Below are 9562 nucleotides of genomic sequence, written 5' to 3'. Positions count from 1 at the left end.
TTTAAAGCATAACTAAAGTAAAAAAAAAACAAAAAAACACTTCCCTTTACTCCAATATTCTGATGCCAGTGAGGTCCTTCACAGACATCTCCCCAACTTCTTCCAGGTGCTGATCTTTGGGCGTCTTGATTGGCCAGTGAGTAATGACATCACATGCATGGAGTCATTCATCCCAACATGCTGTGCCAAAAATGCAAATGGAGCAGCGCATGTGCAGGGATACTGGCATACATGCAGTATGCCAGGATGTAAACAAAGCTGTGCATGTACAGCCCAGTGTGCATTCTAGAGAGGATTGCAAGCAGGCATTTAAAGTGGAAGTAAACCCACTTTTTTAACTTTTACCTACAGGAAAGCCTATAATAAGGCTTACCTGTAGGTAAAAAAAATATCTCCTAAACCTGTACGGTTTAGGAGATATTCCCCTCGGTATGCGCCGCTGACTGCAGCGGCGCATGCGCACAAGGGGGTTCTCTCCGTGAAAATCCGGCAGCGCTCGCCCGGCCGGATTTAAATCTCCCGCGCGCATGCGCGGGAGTGACGATATCGCGGCTCCGGCCACTCACAGCGCCGGAGCCGCGATACCCGGAAGAGACGCCGAGGGAGCATGTCGGCTTCCTCGGCGTGGATCGGGCGAGATGTCGGGGCCTCGTTCTAAGGTAAGTATTTCATAATGAGCTAGTATGCGGTGCATACTAGCTCATTATGCCTTTTGCTTTGCAGGTTTAAAAAAAAAAAAAAAAAAAATGCGGGTTTACTACCGCTTTAAGCAGATTTTATTGCAGAAGAGACATGTAAAAAAAGAAAAAACATGGTAAGAGGTTTTGCTTTTTCTAACCCTTAGAAAGTAGGCTTCCCCGACTCGTTAAACAATTTCAGAGGTAACAAATCCAGGAGTTACAGAACAGCACATCCAGGAGGAGTAAGAACAGGAAAAAAACGTGTATAGGATAGTCTGTGCATTCAAAGAGCTCAGCAGCAAAGCCCCAGGAACGTTAACAGACTCTAGGTGTTTCCTAAAGTATAAATGATCCAGGGCTCCCAAGACTTTTCAAACTGAGGTCATTTATCATTTAAGATGGGCAAGAGTTTCTGGTTGACCATTATCCAGGAGAGTTTGGTCTTAATCATGTCCTTCCATGACTTCACTATCACACGGGCTGCTAGAATCCATGAAGAAATCAGCCTTCTGTCATGTCGTGGAACTTCCAGCATGGATCAGCCAAATAAAGCCTGCTTTTTTTTAAAGAATTGAACCTGTCAGGGAATATACAAAATCGTAGACACTGGTCCAAAAGCTGCAGGCTTGTGGCCATTCCCATCAATTGTAGAGGAACAAGCCTTCCTGGTAAGAACACTGAAACAGTGCGATGAGGCTCCAGGAACAAAAGAAGCCAACCTTGGTAGGACTATGTATCATAGGAAAAACTTTATAGTTAGCTTCCATAAGAGAAATATTAATATATGATTTGGAAGCATATCCCAATTTATGCCAATCCTCAAAATCTGATTCCACATTCAGGTCCTGGTCCCACTTCAGCATGTATTGTTGTTTAGAGGATTGTGACATTAGCACCAAATATTGTATATTGCAGAAATGAAACCAGAATGTTTATCACACGATCTACATAAAGATTCAAAGGTAGTCCGACTGAAAATATCTTTGCGACGTTGCAAAGCTTTTATAAAACCATGTATAATAATATACATTCGTACCCAGGAGATGCTGCTTCTCATGTAAAAACACCTTTTTTTTCAACTTTAGTTCTATTTTAGGTGAAGGAGACTTAGTGACACATACCATAGTCTTTATTTTATAGCCAATTGAGAAAATGGAGTGTGACAAAAAGCAGATAGTGATATCTACCGTGCTCTATAAATACCCACAGAAAGCTGGCTTTACACCAGTAAAATCTTGTTAAAAAATTCTAATTTTCTGAACATTTGTTAATTTTTCTAATGATTAGTGAGGTCAAATGGATGTTTGTTTGTTTTCAACCGCACCGAAGAGAAATTTTGAGGGAGCAGGATGAAAAACTATTCCCGAACAAATTAAATTCTAACTTTGAATGTGGTTTTTCATAGAGAAGATTATTCATGTTATAAATCAGGTAGCAGGTCTGGATTAAATTTGAAGAGCTTTCATGCTAAATTAGTTGTCGCAAAGATGGCAAAAATCATTGGTCAGTGTTCTGATGAATGATTTTTCTTTGAATGTTGAAATGAAAATCTAACTGCGTTTGGCCAGTTTTAGTCTTCTTCATCCTCTAAATGGCAGTCCCCAATTTCCTTGTTATGATTGTATTGATTAGGTTTGATAGCAAAAGAAAAACTTGGCATATTCGAGATATATATATATATATATATATATATATATATACATATATATATACATATATATATATATATACATATACATATATACACATATACATATATACATATACATATACATATATACATATACATAAACACACACACACACACACACACACACACACACCTTGGTATCTAAATCTACCTCCATTCATGCAAAATAAAGCAGGAAAAGAATTACCCTCACACCCTTATGATATGAGATTTGTATATTGTTTTCATTGTGTTTCCTATCAGTGTAGCTTTGGACCTACATTCAAAGGAAACCTGTCACAAATAATGAGGCCACCATTGCTGACCTCCTACTGATAATGGCAGTTGCCTGATGGTTATTACTTCATCTCTCACCCAGTCTGCTTCTTAAACTCACCACTCTAACATGTACTCCCTACTTCTTACAGTTGTATCAACTACCCTCAAACTTTCTCTTCTTCACAACTTATATATCACCCTCACTCCTGTCTTCACCTTATTACTGCACTCATCAACTCCTGCTAATTCTGAACCCACATACTAATAAAATCTCCAGGACACTGGGACATGTCCCTCCATATCTGTCATATTCCCATATTACCTCTCACACTTCTACTTCTCATAACAGCTGTTGATATTTCCCAAAATCCTGGACCACAATCCTTTATTTTTGACCAACACACCCAGGCCCCCCACCCCCCCCCTTCCTCCTCTAACGATGGCCACAAACTACACAATCTGGTTTCTATTCCTCTTCCTAGAACCAGCCTACCCTTTTCCTGTGCCCTCTGGAATGTCTGCTCTGTCTGTAACAAACTCATCTCTGTCCATGACCTTTTTATCACAAACTCCTATAATCTACTTGCAATTACAGAGACCTGGCTTAGAGAATCTGACTTTCCCTCTTCCATGAAATCCTCCTATCCCCTCAAAGAACTTTTCAGGTCCTTCACTCACTCCCCCCCTCCATCCCTCTCCTCATTTTAAACTAACTGTATTCTATTCTCTCCAGTTTCTTTGAGAATTCCTGTTGCCAACTGGACCGGTGTCAAGCTTCCTTGATGACTTCTCTGTCTGGCTACTCTACTTTCTCTCTTCTGAAATTCCCACAATCATTCTTGGAGACTTCAGCATCCCCATTAATCTTAATACCCCTGCTAATTCTAAACTTCTGAGTCTAACCTCCTCTTTTGACCTAAATAAATGGACATATGCTTCAACTCACAGTGATGGCAACTGCCTTGATCTTGTATTCTCCTACCTTTGTACTCCTAGCAACCTCTCCAACATTCCTTTTCTGCTCTCTGATCACTACCTTATCAGCTTCACTCTCTTTGTCCTCCTCCACCTCGCCTTCCAACTATCTAATGCCGCGTACACACGATCAAACAAACAATCTGGTGGAAAAGTCCGCCAGACCATCCGCCCGTGTGTAGGCTCCGGCGGACTTTTTTTTACCCAAACGTCCGGCGGACTAAGATTGGAGTTTTGCACATCAATCTGTCCGCCGGACTCGCATTTCGGCGGACAGTACGGCCGTGTGTGTGCCAGTCCGCCATACTTTGGAAATTAACAGACTTTTCCCGCCCGGAGAAAAGTCCGCTCATTTTGAGCGTGGCTCCAGGTAGCCGGGACCAGCGAAGGAAGCCTATCTATCTTATCGGAATCCATGAGCACCTTTTAATATGGGGGCCCTCCACCCTATGTGAATGAGTATGGGGTACAATGTACCCCTACCCATTCACCTGTGAAAAAAAATGTAAAAAAAAAACACACACAAGGGTTAAAATTGTTTATTGCACAGCTCCAGGGGTCTTCTCGCCGGACTCCTCCGCAATCTTCTGCTAGCTCTTTTACTAGTGGAGGAGCCTGGCTTTCTTCTTCGCCGCCGCCCTCTTCTTCCGACTTCAGGGGTCTTGTCCCCCTCTTCAGTTCTTCTTGCCGGGCCACTGCGCCTTCTTCTAGCTCTTTTACAAGCGGTGGCCCAGTCTTCTGTCCTTCTCTTCTGGAGATGTTGCCTCGTCGCTGTCTCCGGTCACTTTGACAGAACATGCGGCGACTTATATAGGGACATCACCGGATGATGTCCCCGCCCATTATGATGTCACAGTCCCAGAGGGACAGAAGAGGGCGACAAAAGACCGGGCCACCACTTGTAAAAGAGCTAGAAGGCGGCGCGGTGGCCCGGCAAAAAGAACCGAAGAGGGGGACAAGACCCCCAAAGTCGGAAGAAGAGGGCGGCAGTGAAGAAGAAAGCCAGGCTTCTCCGCTAGTAAAAGAGCTAGCAGAAGATAGCAGAGGAGTCCGGCAAGAAAACCCCCGAAGACTGAATAAGACCCCTGGAGCTGTGCAATAAACGATTTTAACCCTTGTGTGTTGTGTTTTTTTTAAACTTTTTTTACACAGGTGAATGGGTAGGGGTACATTGTACCCCATACTCATTCACATAATACGGGGGCCCCCGGATCCCGGCCCCCCCACCCTAAAGGGGGCTCACAGATTCCGATAAGCCCCCCGCCCGCAGACCCCGACAACACTGGCCCTCATCAACATGGGGACAAGGCACCCCCTCATGTTGAGGGCACAAGGCCTAGTACGGCTCGGGGGGGGGGGGGGCTCGCACGTCCCCACCCCCTTTCCTGGCCGGCCGGGTAGGGTGCTCGGATAAGGGTCTGATATGGACCTGGGGGGGGGACCCCCGCGACATGTTTTCGGCATAGGGAATTCCCCTTTAAGTCCATAGGTGACGGGGCCAGCGACGCCTCCGCTGGTTCCGGCTACCTGGAGACGCGTTTAAAATGAGCAGACTTTCCTCCGTGTGTGGGCGAGTCCGTTCATTTCAAAAGTACGACAGATAGTCTGGCGGACTTAATCCGGCGGACTTAATCCGGCGGACTTAATCCGGCGGACCTAGTCCGCCGAAAAAGGGCCGTGTGTGGGCAGGTAGCTCATTCGGAAAGTTCGGCGGTTTGTCCGCCGGACTAAGTCCGCCGGATAGTCTGATACATGTGTACGCGGCATAACAGTTACCAGTAGAAACCTTCACCATCTTAACCATTCTTTCTGCAACAGATAATCCATATGACAAAATATCAGCCCTGTCCTGCCCCAACAGTTCACAGTCATCCACCCTGGACAAATTGGCCCCCCTCACTACACACAGAATCAGGCCCTGACCCCTAAAACCCTGGCAAACAGACAATACCAAAAGCCTCCAAAAACGTAGCCGTGCTCTTGAGCATCAGTGTCGCAAGTCCCAGCAAGACTTCCACCAGTATAAATCTGCCCTCCAAAAATACAATTCTGGTCTCCACACTGCCAAACAGACCTATTTTATCACTCTCATTAACACCCACTCACGCAGAACTCTTTTCTACCTTTAATTCTCTTAGTCCTTCCTTACTTCCACCCACTAACTTACTCACTACCCAGGAGATTGCAAATCACTTCAAAAATAAGATTGATACAATTCGTGAGAAGATCTCCACTGTGCAAATATCTTCCCTCACCTAACACGGTTTGTCCAACTGCACAATCAATACTCATTTAACCCAGCTCCTATAGAGGAAGTCACAAAAAAAATTTCTAACGCTCACCTAACCACTTGCCCCCTGTTCCCGCACAAATTGTATGGCCATTCCCTCTCTCCAGGAATATTCCCCAACTCTCTAAAAAATGCCCTAGTCATCCTCATAGCTAAAAAATGCCTCACTGGACCCCACCAATCTTAACAACCTAACACAAAACTCATCTCCTATTCCTCTTACTGTTAGGGGTCCCACAAGGTTCTGTCTGTGGACTACTTCTATTCTCGATTTACACCTCCTCCCTGGGTCAGCTGATAGATTTGGGAGTCCTTAACGAAGAAATTATATTGAAAGCCATGGAAAGCTATCTCTCTACTCCTTAGCTCACCCTTTAAGTTTCCTCACGTATCATCGACTTACTAACAGACATATCTGACTGGATGTTACACCACTTCCTCAAACTCACTCTATCCAAAACCGAGCTCACAATATTTACTCCCCCACGTTCTTCTTTCCTCGACTTCTCTTGTCAAGATCAATGGCACAACTATCAGTCTGTCCCCACAGGCCAGGGTGCTAAGGGTAACCCTGGACTCCAAACTGTCCTTTCAGACCCACATCCAATCCCTGTCCAAATCATGCCAACTCAACCTCCGCAACATCTGCAGATTATGCTAATGACACTACAAAGCTTGTAATTCACTACCTGGTCACCTATTTTCTCAACTACTGAAACTCCCTCCTTATTGGGATTACCTTTACATAGACTGAAGGGGGGATAGCCTATCATGAATGCTGCTGCCAGATTCATCCACCTTACCAACCGCTCAGTGTCTGCCATCCCTCTCTGCCACCCAATGAATAAAATTAGAAACAGTAACAACAACTTACAAAGCCATCTGCAACTTGGCCCCCAGCTACATCATTAACCTAGTCTCAAAATATCAACCAAACTGCTCTCTTTGGTCTTCCCAAGAGCTCCTACTTTCTAGCTACCTTGACACCTCCTCCCATGCTCATCTTCAGGACTTCTCCCAATCTTTGGAACTCCCTACCCCAATCTGTCCATCTTCTATTCTATCCATCTTTAGACGATCCCTGAAAATCCTTTAACCACTTCAGCCCCAGAAGATTTTGCCCCTTAATGACCAGGCCATTTTTTTGCGATACAACACTGCATTATTTAAACAGACAATTATACGGTTGTGCGACGTTGTACCCAAATAAAAAAAAAAAAAAAAAAAAAGAAAAGATGTCCTGTTCGAATGAAGCTACCATGTTTCGCAACAACCTCATGCAAAGGCAAATTGAAGGATTTGCTTTTGGCCTGACCATCCGTACCAGCTCTTGTATGGAGCTGATCTTTGCTGGAGGCACGAACACCCCTTTCTGGGCTGTATCTATGATCAGGCCTAAGTAATCCAGACTTCTCACTGGTTTTAAGGAAGACTTCTCTAGGTTGAGGATCCAACGAAGACTTTCTAGGTAACTGGTTGTAATGCGTACGCTTTGCCTTAAGTGAGTCACTGACTGGTCTATTAACAATAGATCGTCTAGGTACGCCAACAATGTTATACCCTGTGCCCTCAACCTGACTAGAGGTTGGGCCAGTATTTTTGTGAATAACCGTAGTGCTGTGGCTAGCCCAAAGGCTAAGGCCACAACCTGAAAGTGCCATTTTTCCACTTCAAATCGCAGAAACCCTTGGTGAGCGGGAAATATAGGGACATGCAGATATGCGTCCCTGATCTCAATGGATGCCAGAAGTTCTACGCCTTGTAGGATGGAGACCACTGACCTGATCGACTCCATTCGAAATTAGCGCATTTTTAGGAACCAATTTAGATTTTTTAGAACCAGAATGGGCCTGACATCTCCATTCGGTTTTGGTACCGTAAAGAGGTTTGAATATAAATCTAAACCTTGTTCTTCTGTGGGGATCTGCATGATTACCCCTTGAGTCAATAATCAGTCTAATGCTTGAAATAGGGATTTTCTTTTCCCTGGATCCTTGGGAACGTTTGATCTCAGAAAGTGAGATGGTGGCAACTCCTGAAACTCTAGTTTGTATCCTAGAGACACTGTGGAGAGAGCCCATCTGTCCTGAGTTTCCCTCTGCTGGACTTCTGCAAAATGCAGAAGTCTTCCTCCCACCTTGGTGAGGGGAGACGCCTCTTCATCAAGAGGTCTTAGTATTCTGCTTTGTATTCTTGCGGCTCCAGGTCTTCCTTTGAGCTTGGGCTTGACCCTGCGATTTTCCTCTGGAATCTGACGGTGGAAGCCATTGCCACTGCCTAGAGGCGGATGCGCTTGGTGCAGGAGAGAAAGTCAGTTTAAATGAAAGATGTTTATACTTTCTTTTGACTGGCAAAAGAGTACCATTTCCACTGGAAATTGTCTGGATGTATTTATCCAAATCATCTCCAAATAGTCACTCCCCATGAAATGGGAAACTAGACAGTAGGTTTTTGCAGGGTGATTCAGCAGACCAAACCTTTAGCCAAAGGGTCCTATGCAAGTGTACTAGCACAAGTGCAAGGTGAGATGCCTGGTGAATAGAATCCTATAGCATCTATGGCAAAACATAATGCTTTTGGTAAATCGGCCAACTCACTGGCCTGTTGTGCAGGGAGCTCGTTAAGGGCCTCAGTGAACTGGTCTTTCAGGACTGACAGATGCCTATAGCTGCAATTTCAGGCTGAGCAACAGTACCTACTAAAGAAAAAGAGGATTTTAACAGGAATTCCAACTTTTTATCTGTTGGATCCTTTAGCATTTGTGCATTGTCCACTGGACAAGTTAAACTTTTGTTCACACTGGAAAAATTGCAACATCTACTGCTGGAACTTTCCATTTTTTGTTGAATTTTTCCTCCATAGGATATAGAACTGAGAATCTCTTTGGAGGGAGAAAATGCTTATCCGGATGATCCCATTCGGTATAAATAAGCTTCTCTAGTAATGTGCGGCCTGGAAATGCATGCACTGGTTGTGAAGGTTTCAAGGAACCCAAAGAAGAAACCGGGCTTTCAGCTGACTCCGTTAGGGGTAGCATGAAAGTGGAGCGAATCATGTCCGTAAGGATTTGTACCTCAGATTGTGAAGCTGAAACTTCAACTATTGTTTCCTCCGCAGAGGAGTAATCGGTTTGTTTTTCCCGATCGTTTGAGGGTAATACCTCATCCTGTCCCTACTGTTCCCCTGGTAAGGGGTTTGGAGTGGAAGAGAGGGATCTAGCACACTTCTTATCCCCTTTAATGGAGGATGTGATTAAAGCCACTAATCTTCCTTCTAAGCCCGGCAGGGCAGAGGAAAATGCATCTTCAGTCACGTATACAGGGGCTGAAGTGTGAGAAGCAGTTGCACCATCAATTGCTTCCAATGACTCACCCTGGCTTGCCATGTCATGTATCTCCAGAGAGGATGACAATGTGGAGGCATGTCTGGAGCCCCCAGCGCCTAGGGGTGGTTTTGGTGCCTTAGTAGTAAGCCTTGAAGCCATAGTGCAAAGCACAAAAAGCAAAAGGTACTCTAAGAACTGTTCTATTTATTTGAACAATACTAGGAAAAACAGTGCTAGCATAGAATGATCTAATGCCAAACAATACGTTTTTTCCTGTACTGCAAATGCCTGTGTAAGCCCCTCACGTGCACCAGCGCTTCTGTGTCCTGTGGCAGCCTTGCTTC

Source organism: Lithobates pipiens, unplaced genomic scaffold (assembly GCF_037356315.1).
Source record: "Lithobates pipiens isolate NorthernLeopardFrog02 unplaced genomic scaffold, aLitPip1_a1.2 Scaffold_16, whole genome shotgun sequence".
Taxonomy (NCBI): Eukaryota; Metazoa; Chordata; class Amphibia; order Anura; family Ranidae; genus Lithobates; species Lithobates pipiens.
This window is presented reverse-complemented; position numbering follows the sequence as displayed.